The 16,536-nt window shown below is 36.5% G+C and overlaps 1 non-coding gene across 1 annotated transcript; it reads right to left on the reverse strand.

The window, feature by feature from the left end:
- Nucleotides 1–15,497: 15,497 nt before the first annotated feature.
- Nucleotides 15,498–15,558, reverse strand: LOC112392911 (U7 small nuclear RNA). The gene has a single exon (XR_003001781.1). It is a non-coding gene; the product is annotated as a U7 small nuclear RNA (small nuclear RNA).
- Between the last annotated feature and the right edge of the window lie 978 nt (nt 15,559–16,536).

Below are 16,536 nucleotides of genomic sequence, written 5' to 3' on the forward strand. Positions count from 1 at the left end.
ATGATGCCTCTACCAAGAAAGGGATCCAAAAATTTTCAACTTGGTTTATGTTTTTAGCTTCTGTTACCACTAGAGCTAAGAATTCCATAAATTTACTACCCACTGTGTAAAGTAATGCTACTTTTAATTCCTTTAAGATATCGTCCTGCAAGCCTTGGTTCTGGAATTCTGAGGCTTCGGAACATGATGACTCCATCATCACTTTTCTGGATTTATCAGTATATGTGAGTTTCCTTCAGTCTTACCTTCAGCCTTCGAGTTTCTGGATTTGAGAATCTTATTATCATTATTTGACAGTGTTCCTATTTGTGGGTACAGATATGACTGGGAAGACATGCCTGGCCAGCAACTCTTTCTGCAGGGTATTCAGAAAGGAATTGCTTTTATTTATAGTTACCGTGAGCAGGAAATGCCTCTGAGTTTCCATCTTTTCACTGTCCTCTCTGAATAAGCCCCCTGTCTCACGTCCAAGTTTCCTATCCAGTTAGAATTTTTTCTTTGTCCTGAATGTTGTCGTGTGGTTTACACTGTCTGATACCGTATTTATCCTATTGAAGTATTTTTTTTTCTGTGCTGCCAGTTGTTCTCTCTCTATAGGCGTGTTCAATTGGGGAATTCATATCTTATGAATCATACAGGTAGAGATGGGAAGTAGGCAGTTGGATACTAATTTCTAGAGCTCAAAGGTGAGATCACAGGTGGAAATATGAAGTTGGAGTCATCAGCATTAGATGCTGTTGCAGCCATGGAAATGGACAAGATCCTCCAAGGAGATCATGCAGAGGGATGAGAGGAGGATGTTGTTATAACTCAACTCACAATGACATTTCGATTCTACACAGTTGATGCTCTGTTCATCTCCTGGTCATACTTGTTTGTTCATGCCTCCCCTTGTACAACTCTGCATATTCTGGTACAAAATTTCTTAGTTACCCTCAAATGTTTGATTTTTAGGTATGGTTAGTTGTTTCTTTCTTAGTGATTACAATTAATTGAAAATGCTGTCCAGAAAGTCTTTTTTTCTTCCTGGGAATTAGTTAATGACTACGCTTCTCTGAGAACCTCTGCCCATCTCTCTCTTGCTTTCTTCCATTCTTTCCTGCCACCACTTCCTTCCTCACCTGATTCAGAAGTCCTGAAGAGGGTTGTACCAGAGTCACCAGTATTAGGAAGATTAGACCCTAATAGGCAAATATTTCTCAGGACCATGGTCAGCAGCACATTTGTCCTGATATCCACTCCTCTCCCTAATTTTTAGTTATCGCTATACCTGTGTGCCTCCATCTTCAGCTCCTGGCCTGAGGCCTTGTTTATTTCTTCCCAGGGGAAACAGACAGTGTCTGCAGGGATAAACTGTGTTTCTCAAAGTTATCTCTCTTGCTCTTATCCCACCATCACATCTTCCTTCACATGAATCAAAAGTCCAGGGTAAGTTGAATGTGATTTGCCCCCAGTACTGTAAAAGGGCAGATGAAACTGAGAAAACGGTATTTAGGAGCACATAGGTGACCTATGTGATATGTTCAAGGTTTAGCTAAGAAAAATGGTTCTTTTGTATCTCCCTGCAGGCCTTCAGTTTGTATGAGAGAGAAATAGGCAATGACTCTTGGAGAGGCATAGCCATTGAGAGATTGCCTGGGAGAGAAGAAAAGCTTTGGGGACATCATTTTCAAATAAGTGATTTTCCAAGGAAGAACCATATACTAACCACTAATGAAATATGAAAATAACTCTAAGGAGAGTTGAGAAGACACTCAAGAAGGAAATGTGAGATCTGTAACAGGTTCTGCAAACAGAAAGAGTTGTTCTTAGCCCCACTCAGTTAGGGATGGAGCTTAATGTCACACCAGGGTCCCTAAGAACACTTAGAATTTCTTGATCATGGGAAGTGTGGTGCCTCAGAGGATACATTCAGCAATAGCTTCAGCTCTGAAGCCAAGAGAAGATGAGCTTTTTGGATTGCCCTAATGTGGAAGGGTGTTTAATCTTGGGTTTTGTGTTTGTTCATAGAGATGCTGACTCTGCTAAGTGAGTCATAATTGTGTGCATGCCATCATGCACGTGCCTCTGGAGGCATTCGCATGGGATTACAGAAATTTCTTAATGACTCTAAGAGATTTGGTGAGGTTTATGGGTCGAAAGATTTGATTGTATGATAGCTTCCTGCTCTGTTCCTACAGGCTAAATTAGAATATGTTCTGGACTATTTTTAGGACGTGTGTGTATGTGTGTGCGCGTGTGTATGTTTGTATATATTTTATGGTAAAATAAGAATTTAGTAGAAAATTTGATAGAGAAGGCCATTCAGGTCTCCAAAAAGAGTGACTCTAAATTCACTTAGTAAAAACATATCCTTATTAGAGCTTAACCATGACTAAAGGGTGAGGGATAAAAAGAAATCTCTGGAGTCAGCAGCATTGCCCAGCAAGCTTAAATGCGTTGCTAATTCACTACCCAGATCTCATAGGATTTGGTGGAAGTGACTGGTTCATTTCTCCCTGGATCCTGGCACTCTGCTCTCAGCTTACTAACCCCTGCTCAGCTGAAGATAACTGTGGCTTTCATCCTGTGGGTGTAGTTCTGTCCTGTAATTGAGCATAGCCAATGAGAGCCGGCTTTGCAGTTCTATCGGAGTGAATGTTCACCCTTAGATGATGCCTGGATTTAATCTGCTACCTGAAGGGATAATCCTTTAATCATCTAAAGGGCGCTGAGTGTCCAGGAAACTATAGCCATTTTTTCTAGTTATCCTGTCTGTGTAGGGAAGCTTCTGTCCCGGTTTCGAGTTTGTCTGCCATAGTGGTCTCAGCATACTGTACAGCCCAGCCAGCCCACCATATACCACTAACATACTTGAAATAGGACATTCTTACTCTCATAAGCCTTCTTGTATTGCTGATAGATTTCACTGGTAGGTTATGTTACAGGCTAAACTATGGTCTCCTCTAAGTTTTCATGAAAAACCTTAGATAGAGAGAAAATAACTGACAACTCTATTTTATTAACAACATAAAATCAGTTTACTCATACATTGCATGAAACTGAATACACATGGGATAAGCAGCGATTACAGATTTTCTTGAATGTGGCTCCTCTCCTCACTCAATTCCCTTTGGAGGGAGGCATGCTGGGTTTGTCGGGCCAGCTGCCCTCATGATAGCATGATGGCCGGGGATACATGAGATGGAAAGAGATCAGCCTCTCTGGGTTGGGTCTTACACACAGTCTTTAATCTGGAGAGTCAGGTTATAGGCATCGCATACTAATTATTACCTTACAAGGATTAACTAAGCACGTGTACCCATCTCTGCCCTTTCTTTTATCAAAGATCACCTGCCTCTTCATAACAGTGCTCCTTCCTTTGTGTCCACTTTCTCCTACATCACCAGTTTTTCCTTCTTGGCTGACAATTTCCATAAGCACATAAATATTCTCTAAGCTCTCCCATGTTGAAAAGCTTTCCCTTGAGCCCACTTACCTGCTCTCCTGAATAGCTGAACTTTCACAGTGCATTACCTATGCTTACCACCTCCATTTCTTTACTTCTCATTTGTACTTTAGTCCAGTTTCTGCATTAAAACTGGTTTCCTTCCACTAAAACGTTCTCCTTAAGGGTATCAGTGTCTTCCATGTTGTCAGTCCAAAGGGCTGTTCTCTGCCCTCATCTGATTTGACCCTTGAACGGCATCAACCACTCCAGTTGTTGGCTGGTTGACCATCCTCTCCATCTACCAGCACTTTCATGTCTTGGTTTCCAAAGCACTGAACTCTCCTGGTTTGGCTTCAACATCACTGGCCTTGTTTTCTCATCCTCCTTTGCTGGTTACTCCTTCTCTACTTAACTTCCAAATGTTGGCACACCTTGGAGTTCAGTCCTGAGCTCTTCCCCAAGGGTTCAATATATTCCCTGGTTAAGTCTAACTTAGACCTATCACCTGAGCAGCTTACTCACATATCCAGTTACTTTCCATTTCTTCCCATGTGAATGTCTAACTGACTTCTTAAACTTAATGTGCTCAAAACGGAGGAGTTTCTTTCTCTCACGAACTGAATCTTCCTCCAGTATTAACCTTCTCAATAGATGGCACTGTCAAACTCTCAGATGCTCAAACCAAAAGTATAGGAGTTATGTTTGATTTCCCCCTTTCCTTCAACCCTCCACATGTCTACTCAATCAGCATATGTTGTTGATTCTACATCCAAAGCAGGTTTAAAATCTGTCCACTTCTCCCCATCTGCGTTATTACCACCTACGTTCAAGTCATCATTATCTTTTATTTGAATTTCTACAGTTGCTTCTTAACTTGGGTACATCTTTGCCCCTTTTCAACCCATTCTTTTAGGTACCAACCAGGGAGATTTAAAAAAACAACAAATTATATATGTCACTTCCCTGCTTAAAATTCTTTAGTAGCTTTCTGTTTCTTTTGGAAAGAAAAGAATGCTTGACCTACAAGTTTATGCCTGATTTGTCTACTGCGCTCCTCTGACATCTTTCCATACCGTGCTTCTCTCTCACTCACTGCTCCATGAACACACTGGCCTTTCTGTTAGTCAGATACACTGAGCCTTCTCCTGCCTTTGGGCATTTTCCTTCACCATTTAGGAATCCCATTCCTTCATTTCCTCACAACCATCTCATTCTCATCCTTCAGGTCTTGGTTCAAATCTTACTTTGCTAGTGGGCCTTTTCTGACCATCCCCTCTTAGGTGGCCTCTCCCAATTACTCTCTATCACCTCACCTGGACGTTCCTTCCTAGTACTGATTATAATCTGTGACTGTCTTATTTATTTGGCTATTTATTTGATTATTTTTGACCCTCCCCCCCATCCAATTGTAAGCTGTATGAGCAGGGACCTTGACTGTCTGATTCAGTAGCATAATGCCTATCACATAGCTACTGTGTAAATACTTCTTGAATAAATGAATGTATGAGTAAATGAATGAGTGAATGTCTTTAGAAATGATACTATTCTAAAGCTTCTTCATTATCAGTTTGCTTTAACCCTGCTCAGAGATTTTCCACCCACACCTGTCACTGATTTCCAAGCAAGAAAAAGCAAAGTATTAAGTGCCCAAGTATCATATTCTGTATAAAGCTTGAAAGCACTATACTTAGACAAAGTTGGCAAACATAAGCTCTCAGGTCCAATTAAATTCTGGCATAGTAAAAGTACTAATGGAGACAGTGGGCTGTAGTTGATATCTGAGCAGGGAATTTCTGACCATTTGTATTATAGATGTCTATTAAAAACAGGCAGCGCTAGGAGAATAAAACATAGCAAATAGAATTTAGTAGATTGAAGAAGACTGACTCTTTTAGCCAACATGGCTTCAGTCTCTTTGTTATGAAGAATATTGATCATAAAATCCAACTTGATTTGGCCCATCATATCATCAAGGAATAGCTTGTAAATGTCTCTAGACAGGCAGTCTTACTTATGATAAGTTAGACTTCTGCTATACAATTCTATAAGGTAAACAAATACCAAGTAAAGATTATGATGTGTTTCCTTACTCTAAGCCAGTAAATACAACACTGTCAAGTTCATGTCCACATTATCATGTTTTATCCAAATTTGCAATTTGATTCTGGACACTCACAGCGTGGTCACTGTAATACAGTTACCAAACCCAATGGAATTTGGTCAAAACGATGCTAGCAATGCAATGTTTTTACTTCTGTTAAAAAAATATTTTGTAAATTAATATACAGTAAAATTTATTCTTTTTGTATATACATTTTAATGGATTTTAACACATTTAAAAATTTGTGTAACTATCCCCACAATCAGGGTACAGATGGTTGCACCACCCAAAAAATTTCGATTGTGCTACTCCTTTTTAGTCAGGACCTCGCCCCATCCCAGCCCCTGACAACCAATGGTGTGTTCTCCATCACTATAGGTTTGTCTTTTTGAGAATGTCATATATATGAAATCATTACAAAACGTAATCTTTTGATACTGGCTGCTTTTTTCTTAAAATTCTTTTGGAGTATAGTTGATTTGCAATGCTGTGTTAGTTTCAGGTGTACAGCAAAGTAATTCAGTTATACATATACGTATACTCATTCTTCTTCAGATTTTTACCCATATAGGTTATTACAGAATATTGAGTAGGGTTCCCCATGCTATACAGTAGGTCCTTGTTGGTAATCAATTTTATATATAGTAGTGTGTGTATGTTAATCTCAAGCTCCTAATTTATCCCTGCCTGCCACGTTTCCCCTTTGGAAGCCATAAGTTTGTTTTTGAAATCTGTGATTCTGTTTCTGCTTTGTAAATAAGTTCATTTGTATCATATTTTAGGTTCCACATATGAGTGATATCATATTATATTTGTCTTTCTGTCTGACTTCACTTAATATGATAATCTCTAGTTCCATCCATTTTGCTGCAGATGGCATTATTTCGTTCTTTTTTATAGTTGAGAAATATTGCATTGTATAAAAGTACCACATCTTTATCCATTCCTCTGTCAGTGGACATTTAGGTTGTTTCCATGTCTTGGCTATTGTAAATAGTGCTGCAATGAATAGTGCTCCTATTCTGTGGGTTGTCTTTTTGTTTTGTTTATGGTTTCCTTTGCTGTGCAAAAGCTTTTAAGTTTCATTAGGTCCCGTTTGTTTGTTTTTGTTTTTATTTTCATTACTCTAGGAGACAGATCAAAGAAGATATTGCTGCGATTTATGCCAAAGAATGTTCTGCCTATGTTTTTCTCTAAGAGTTCTATAGTGTTCGGCCTTACATTTAGGTCTTTGATCCATTTTGAGCTTGTTTTTGTGTATGGTGTTAGAGAATGTTCTAATTTCATTCTTTTACATGTAGCTGTCCAGTTTTCCAAGCACCACTTATTGAAGAGACTATCTTTCTTCATTGTGTGTTCTTGCCTTCTTTGTCATAGATTAATTGACCATGGGTGTGTTGGTTTATTTCTGGGCTTTCTGTCCTGTTCCATTGATTTATATTTCTGTTTTTGCACCAGTACCATACTGTTTTACTTACTGTAGCTTTGTAGTATAGTCTGAAAGTCAGGGAGCCTGATTCCTCCAGCTCCATTTTTCTTTCTCAGGATTGCTTTGGCTATTTGGGGTCTTTTGTGTTTCCATACAAATTTAAAAAAATGTTTGTTCTAGTTCTGTGAAAAATGTCATTGGTACTTTGATAGGATTGCATTGAATCTGTAGATTGCCTTCGGTAGTATAGTCATTTTGACAATACTGAGTCTTCCAATTCAAGAGCATGGTATATCTTTCCATCTGTTTGTGTCATCTTCAATTTCTTTCGTCAGTGTCTTACAGCTTTCAGAGTACAGGTCTTTTGCCTCCTTAGGTAGGTTTATTACTAGGTATTTTATTCTTTTTGATGTGATGGTAAATGAGATTGTTTCTTTAACTTCTCTTTCTTCTCTTTCTGACATTTCATTTTTGGCATATAGGAATGCAAGAGATTTCTGTGTATTAATTGTGTATCCTGCAACTTTACCAAATACATTGATGAACTCTAGTAGTTTTCTGGTGGCATCTTTAGGATTTTCTATGTATAGTATCATGTCATCTGCATACAGTGACAGTTTTACTTCTACTTTTCCAGTTTGGATTCCTTTTATTTCTTTTTCTTCTCTGATTGCCCTGGCTAGGACTTCCAAAACTATATTGAATAAAAGGGCCAACAGTGGATATCTTTGTCGTGTTCCTGATCTTAGAGGGAATGCTTTCATCTATTCACTGTTGAGAATGATGCTAGCTGTGGGTTTGTCATATATGGCCTTTATTATGTTGAGGTAAGTTCCCTCTATGCCAACTTTCTGGAGAGTTTTTATCATAAATGGGTGTTGAATTTTGTCAGAAGCTTTTTCTGCATCTATTGAGATGATTGTATGCTTTTTATTCTTCAGTTTGTCAGTGTGGTGTATCACACTGATTGATTTGCGGATATTGAAGAATCCTTGCATCCCTGTGGATACTGGCTTCTTTCACTCAGGATAATGCCTTTGAGATTCATCCAGCTTGTTGCACACATCAGTAGTTTATTCCTTCCATTTGCTTAGTAGTACTCTACTGTATAGATGTATCATAGTTTATCCTTTTACCCATTGAGAGACAGGGGGTTGTTTCCAGTTGTGGGTGATTATGAATAGAGTTAATATTAACAGGCTTTTGTATGAACAAGGGTTTATTATTTCTCTACAGTAAATACCTTGTAAATACTAGGAAATTCCAGTTTCTGGATCATATGGTAAGTGTATGTTTAACTTTATAAGAAACTGCCAAAATGTTTCCAGAAAAGTTGTACCATTTTGCATTTTCAAAGAAACATTTAAGAGCTTTATTGATCCATATCCTTGTCAGCACTTAGTATTGTCAGTGTTTTTAGTTTTAGTCTTTCTAATATGTGTGTAGTGATATCTAACTGTGGTTTTAATGTGAATTTCTGTGATGGCTAATGATGTTGTACATCTTTCATTTGATATCTATACATCTTCTTTACTGAAGTGTCTGTTCAAGTCTTTTGCCCATTTAAAAATCGAGTTCTCTGTTTTCATGGTGTTGAATTTTGAGAGTTCTTTATGGATACAAACTGTCTGTTGGATATGTGACTTGCAAATATTTTCTCCCAGTCTGCAGCTTATCTTTTAATTCTCTTAACAGTGTCTTTCATAGAGCAAAAGGTGATAATTTTTATGAAGTCCAGTTTATTAATTTTTTTTGTGTGTGTGCTTTTGCTTCATGTCTAAGAACTCTTTGTCTAACCTTAAGTCACAAGGTTTTCTCTTAAGAATATGAGAGTTTTATTTTTACATTTAAACCGATGATACATTTTAATTTTTGTGTAAGTTATGAGGTTAAAAGTACTAATGGAGACAGTGGCCAAGATTCTTACTGGATATAAGGATATCCAAGTTTTCCAACACTGTAGCTGAAAAGACTATTCTTTCTCTATTGAATTATCTTTACCTTTGTCAAAAATCCATTGACTGTATTTCCATGAATTTATTTATTGGCCATCTATTTTGATCCATTGATTTATATGTCTTTTCTTTGACCAATACTATATTCTTTTGATTACTGTCATTTTTAGTAACTTGTACATTTAAGTAGTGTGGTTCTTCCAATTTTATTCTCATTTTTAATGATTGTTTTGGCTATTCTAGCTGCTTTGCCTTTCCATATATATTTGAGAATTAGAAAAAATATGATTGGTGTTTTGTTTGAAATGGTATTAAATCTCTAGATCAACTTGGGTGGAATTAACATCTTTACTTCGTTGAGTCTTCCAATCCATAAGCATGGTGTATTTATCTGTTCAGGCTACCTTGCCAAAATACCATAAACTGGATAGCTTAAGCAACTTATTTGCTCAGTTCTGGAGACTGGAAGTCTAAGATCAAGGTGTCATCAGGGTCAGTGTCTGGTGAAGTCTATCTCCTTGGGTTGCAGACAGTCATCTTTTCACTATGTGCTCACATGACTTCTTCTTTTTGTCCTTGGAGAAAGAGAGAAGTAAGCTCCTTCAGTCTCTTCTTATCAGAACACTATTCCTATCAGAGCAGGGCTCCACCCTATGACCTCTTTTTATTTTATTTTTTTTATTTTTCTTTTGTGGTACGTGGGCCTCTCACTGTTGTGGTCTCTCCCGTTGCGGAGCATAGGCTCTGGAAGCGCAGGCTCAGCAGCCATGGCTCACAGGCCCAGCCGGTCCGTGGCATGTGGGATCTTCCCGGACCGGGGCACGAACCCATGTCCCCTGCATCAGCAGGCAGACTCTCAACCACTGCACCACCAGGGAAGCCCCTATGACCTCTTTTAACTTTACTTGCTTAGAGGTACTATAGCCACACTGGAGCTTATGACTTCAGCATATGGATTTTGGGGGGACACAAACATTCTATACATAAGACATGGTAGGTCCCTTATTTTACTTAAGTCTTCTTTAAATCTTTTCATCAGTATTTTGTAGTTTTCAAATATAGATCCTGTACATATTTTTTTAATTTATACCTAAATATTTCATTTTTGTATCTATTCTGCATGGTACTGTATTTTTAAATTTTGGTTTTCCATGTTCATTGTAGTATATAGAAGTGTGATTAATTTTTGTGAGGTGACCTTGTTTTCTGAGGCCTTACTAACTCACTTATTCTTTTTTTTTCAGATTGGTCAGGCTTTTATGTAGACAACTATGTCACATATGAACAGGTAGAGTTTTATTCCTTCCTTTCTATTTGGTGTGTCTTTTATTTCTATTTATTGCCAGTTGCACTGGCTAAGACTTCCTGATACGGAATAGGACTGGTGAGCATGGACATCCTTACCTTGTTCCCTGTATTAGGGATAAAACATTCAGCTTACATCATTAAGCATGATGTTAGCTCTAGGTTTTTGTAGATGCCTTTTATCAGGGCAAGGAAGTTCTCTTGTGTTTCTAGTTTGCTGAGAGTTTTTGTCATAATGGATGTTGATTTTTTTCAAATGTTTCTTCTACATCAATTACTATGATCATATGGTATTCTTTCTTTAGAATGTTAATGTTGTGGATTACGTGATTGAGTTTTAAACATGAACCAGCCTTACATTCCCTGGATAAACCCCACTTGGTTGTGGTGCATTATTCTTTTTATGTATTGTCAGATGCAATGTACTGATGCTTCGTTGAGGATTTTTGCATCTATGCCCGTGAGGAATGTTGGTCTTTCTTTTCTTTTTTTTTTCTTTTCTTTCCTTCTTATTACCTGGTTTGGTATCAGGGTAATGACTTCTGGTTTCATAAAATGAGGTGGGACCTGTTCTTTGCTTTTCTATTTTCTGAAAGAGTTTTGTAGAATTTGCATGATTTCTTTTGAAAAAAATTAATAAATTAATTTTTGTTGAGGTATAATTGACATATAACATTATATTAGTTTCAGATGTATAACATAATGATTCGGTATTTGTATACACTGCAAAATTAACACCATAATAAGTCTAGTTACCATCCATCACCATACACGTTACAAAAAAATTTTTTTTTCTTGTGAGAACATTTAAGATTTACTTTCTTAGGAACTTTCAAACACGTAACACAGTATTATTAACTATAGTCACCATGCCATACATTACATCTCCATGACTTATTTATTTTATAACTAGAAGTTTGTACCTTTTGACCTTCTTCATCCATTTTGCCCACTTCCCCATCCTGCTTCCCCTCTGGCAACCACCAGTCTGTTCTTTCTATCTATGGACTTGGTTTGTTGTTGTTTTGTTTTGTTTTTTTCTTTTGATTCCACATGTAACTGAGATAATATCATATGATATTTTTCTTTCTCTGCCTGACTTACTTCACTTAGTGTAATGCCCTCAAGGCCCATCCATGTTTTACAAATGGCAAGATTCCACCCTATTTTATGGCTGAGTGGTAAGAGTTTCCACACTTTTAATAATAATAATAATAATAGCAGTTGATTTAGTGGGCACTTGATGTTTTCCCTTTCCATACCTAATCTATAATCTTATAATAATTCTTCAAGCTTAAGTAATTTTTTTCACTTTATAGATGAATAAAACTGAGAATTAAAGGAACTTAAATGTCTTGCTCAAAGTCACCTTAATGGTAAAGGGAGGGGTCAGGGGGCCAACCTCCATCTAGCTCCAAAGGCTTTGTTCTTTTCATGGCAACTTCCACAATTTTGGCATGTATGACTTCTAGACACAGGATTTTACTAATTGTTGTGGCTATTGACATGAAATATGAAATTACCTGACTGTTAAAATGATCAATGTAAGACACATTTTGTATCATAGCAGATAATCCATTTTCCCTCAGCTTCACACTTTGTGTAGGAAAGGCTATTTTTTTAAACCTTGTGACCAGGGAACTCATAGGTCACCACCCTTAAGGTTCTCTGACCAACTGTCCCCAGCTGTAAGTAATACCACACTACCTGTTTGGACCTGCTACAGATAGTTTAGTTATACTTGATCACTCTCCCTTTCTTTAGCTGCAGATGGTATACCCCAGTGTCTTTTGGGCCTCACTGTTATATTGGGTTTGTATATTGATGCAGTGGTCTGTTGTTTCCATTTTTATTGGGTCATAAAGCTCCATAAAGACTGGATGGTGTATATTTGCTTTTGATGTTGTGAAGTCTTAGGACTCTGTAAGTGGTGTTTTATAGTGTCTGCTGTATTTATCAAGTAAACAATGTTACCAAGAATCACCCACTTGCTGTCTGTGCTGGGTATTCAAGCTCCAAGAGATAATTCAACTACACACCCTGTAGGTTCTACGTTTTCCAGGAACTTTGGGTTATGTAGTCAAGATGGTCCATTAAGCCACTTAGATACCATGCATCAATTTTATTTTGCTGGTGATAATCAGGACATGGTCTGTTTATCATGAGGCATGTTTTTTGATGTGATCATCTGAATATGTTCTGCCCTATTTAAAAACTGTTTTAGATGTTAACAAGGAGAAAAGAAATAAGCGTTCGTTGAGTATTTACTATATAGAATTACTTTACCTGTATTAACTTAAATAATCCTCTCAATGAGCCTGAAATGTAGGTACTTTTAAATTTTATTTCACAGATTATTCAATTCATGCCCAGACAGATTAAATAATTTATGCAAGGCCATATAGGTTAGAATTGAGGGAACTGATATCCAGTTCAAATTATATGACTCCAAATTCCATAAGCACTCCTAGCAATGTATCTGTTCTGCCATTCTTTCTCTATGCTGGTTGTCATCAACCATACATGTCTAGAAAAATTCTGCCTTTTTCATTATTTTAGGATCTGACTTAAAGTTTTACTTTTACTCCATAATAATAGTAATAAACAATGGCTAAATAGCGTAATGATTAATAGTACAGACTTTGGAGCCAGACTATCTGGGTTCAGACTCCAGATCTGCTATTTATTTGTTGTATAATTTAGGGCAGATTATTTAATTTCTCTTTGCCTCAGTTTCCTCATTCAATAATAATTGTACTACCTCAGACGCTTGTTATGAGGACTAAATGAGTTAATATTTGGAAAGATCTTAGAATAGTGCCTGGTACATTGTGAGTACTATACATGTATGCTTGTCAAATAAATAACATTTATTGTGTATCAGATAATTTGTGAAGCACTATAGATTAATACCAAACATAAGGAAGGTACTATTATTACCTCCATTTAATGAGTGAGGACTCCAAGGCTTAGAAAGGATAACAGCTAGTCCAAGATCATACCAGTTGTAAGCTCCTCGCAGAAAACCAAAAAGAATATTGAAGAGGAGAATAAAACTCATCTGTAATTCTATCACCTAGAGAGTATTATTGCTAACATTTGGAGTATTTCCCTCTTTCTATCCGTATCATTGTAAATTATTGAAATCATGTTGAATGTACAGTTTTCCACCTTCATTTTGTCCCTTAGCATTATGTTAAAAATTTTCAACTCATCATGTGATTGAAATTTGGGGGGTTAAAATTGTCTTAAATGCAGTATGGTACTGGCACAAAAACAGAAATATGGATCAATGGAACAGGATAGAAAGCCCAGAGATAAATAGAGACTTTCATACAGAGTGAAGTAAGTCAGAAAGAGACAAACAAATACCGTATGGTAACACGTATATATGGAATCTAAAAAAAAAAAAAAAGGTTCTGAAGAAACTAGGGGCAGGACAGGAGTAAAGACACAGATGTAGAGAATGGACTTGAGGACACGGGGAGGGAGAAGGGTAAGCTGGGACGAAGTGAGAGAGTGGCATGGACATATATACACTACCAAATGTAAAATAGATAGCTAGTGGGAAGCAGCCACGTAGTAAGGGGAGATCAGCTCAGTGCTTTGTGTCCACCTAGAGGAGTAGGATAGGGAGGGTGGGAGGGAGGTGCAAGAGAGAGGAGATATGGGGATATATGTAGATGTATAGCTGATTCACTTTGTTATACAGCAGAAACTAACATCATTGTAAAGCAATTATACTCCAATAAAGATGTTTAAAAAAATTGTCCTCAGTGGTTGCAGAATATTCCATCATTTGGATATGATATTTTATTTAATCCCTCCTTAGATGTTGGACACAGAGTTGCTTTTAGGAGTTTTTGTTAGCACATATTGTTACAATGAACATCTTTTTCTGCATTTTGAATTTTTTCTAAGGCTATAATTCTGGGCTTGGAATTACTGTGTCAAATGATCAAACATGTTAAAAGTCTCTTAAATATACAAACAGGCTAATATTTTCAAAGAAACTTACAAAGAGTTATAAGCAAAAAAAAATACAGATAAAAATGTAAAAAGAAACAATCAAGATACAGGGTTTTTAAAAATATTAGAATTTTCATTTTGAGATAATTTTAGATCCACATGCATTGCTAAGAAATGATACAGAGAGATCCCGTTACCATTTGTGCCATTTCTCCCAAGCTAACATCTTAAAAAACCATAGCGTATTACTACAACTGGGATATCTCATTGATACAGTCAAGGTAAAGAACATTTTTATCACCACAAGAATCCCTCATGATGCCCTTTTATAGCCATGTATACCTCCCCCTAACTCCCATGCCTGACTCTTGGCAACGACTAACCTGTTCTCCATGTCCATAATTTTTTTATTTCGGGAATGTTATATAAATAAAATCATAAAGTATCTGACTTTTTAGGATTGGCTTTTTTTCACCCAGCATAATCCCCTGGAGATTCATCCAAACCATGTGTGTCAATAGTTTATCCTTTTCATTGTTGAGTAGTATTCCATGGTATGGATGTACCACATTTGTTTAATGATCACCTGGTGAAAGACATCTGAGTTGTTTGCAGTTTTTGGTTATTATGAATAAAGCTGTTATGAACATTTGTACACAGATTTTGATGTAAACATACATTTTAAAATTATCTGGGGAAAATGCCCAAGAGTGTTATTGTTGGATTGTATGTTAGTCATATTTTTGTTTTGTATGGAGCTGCCCAATCGTTTTCCAGAGTTTTATTTTTCATTCTCAGGAGCAGTCTATGGATGATTCAGTTTTTTACATTCTCGGCAGAATTTGGTGCTGTTACTGTTTTTCATTTTAGCCATTTTTTAAGGCGTGTGGTGATGATATCATTGTAGTTTTAATTTGCATTCTCCTAATGGATAATGCTATTGAACATCTTTTCATGTGCTTATTTGCCATCTGTATATCCTCTTTGGTGACACGTTATTAATGTTTTTTGCTCATTTCCTAATGAGATTATTTGTTTTTTAATGTCAAGTTTTTATGTATTCTAGTCCTTTGTTGAATATGTGGTTTGCAAGTATCTTTTCCTAGTCTGTGGCTTATCTTTTCATCCTTTTAAGATTTTTTACATAGGAAAGTTGCAAGTTTTGGATGAGGTCTAATTTATCAGTTTTTCCTCGTATAGATTATGCTTTTTTAGTCAAGTCTAAGAATTCTTTGCTGAGTCCTGTGTCCCCAAATTGTTCTCCTATTTTTTTTCTAAAAGTTCTAGTTTCACATTTTTCCCCCCTATGGAGGTCTTCTGGTAAGGACCAGAAACCTGCCAGACCAATTCTAAAAGAGCTATCACACTTAATTTTACATTGTACATTTAGGTCTGTGATTCATTATGAGTTAATTTTTCTGTAAGTTAAGAGACTTAAGTCCAGGTTCTTCCTTTTTTGTTCTGTTTTGTTTTTTTCACTACAGATGTCGAATTGCTCCAGTACCATTTTTTGAAAAGGTTATCCTTCCTGCATTTAATTGCTTTTGCACTTTCATCAAAAATCAGTTGGGCATATTTGTGTGGGTCTATTTATGGGTTCTGTATTCTGTCCCATTGATCTATGTATTTATCCCTTTGACAGTACCACACCATCTTGATTACTGTAGTATATTGTAGTCTTTAATATCAAGTAGAGTGATTCCTCCCACTTTATTTTTCAAAATTGTTTTAGCTATTCTAGTTTCTTTGCCTTTCCATACAAATTTTAGAGTAATGCTGTCTGTATCTGCCAAAAAATCTTGCTGGGGATTTTGATAGGGATTGCATTAAAGCTATGTATTGACTTGGGGAGAAATTACATCTTTACTATGTTGAGTCTTTGAATCCATGAATTTCATATGTCCCTCAATTATTTAGGTCTCTGATTTCTTTCATCAGTGTTTTGTAAATTTCAGCATAAAGATTCTGTACATGTTTTGTTAAGTTTATATCCAAGTATTCATTTTTTTGGTCATGAGTTGTACTGTGTTTCTAATTTCATTTTCCATATATCATTATTAATACATAGAAATGTAATTAATTTTTAAAATATTGACCTTGTATCCTACAATTCTGCTGAGCTCACTTACTAATTCTAGAAGGGTTTCTGTTTTTTTGTTTTGTTTTTGTAAATTCCTTGGGATTTTCTACACAATTACGTTATCTGCAAATAGGGACATTTTAATTTCATCCTTTTCAATCTTAATGTATTTTATTTCTTTTCCTTGCCCTATTGCAACATAGAACTTCCAATACTATGTTGAATGAGTTGTGAGTCATATGTTGAATAAGAGAGAGAGAAACCATC

The sequence above is a fragment of the Neophocaena asiaeorientalis genome, unplaced genomic scaffold (assembly GCF_003031525.2).
Source record: "Neophocaena asiaeorientalis asiaeorientalis breed wild unplaced genomic scaffold, Neophocaena_asiaeorientalis_V1.1 scaffold547, whole genome shotgun sequence".
In the NCBI taxonomy this organism is placed as follows: domain Eukaryota; kingdom Metazoa; phylum Chordata; class Mammalia; order Artiodactyla; family Phocoenidae; genus Neophocaena; species Neophocaena asiaeorientalis.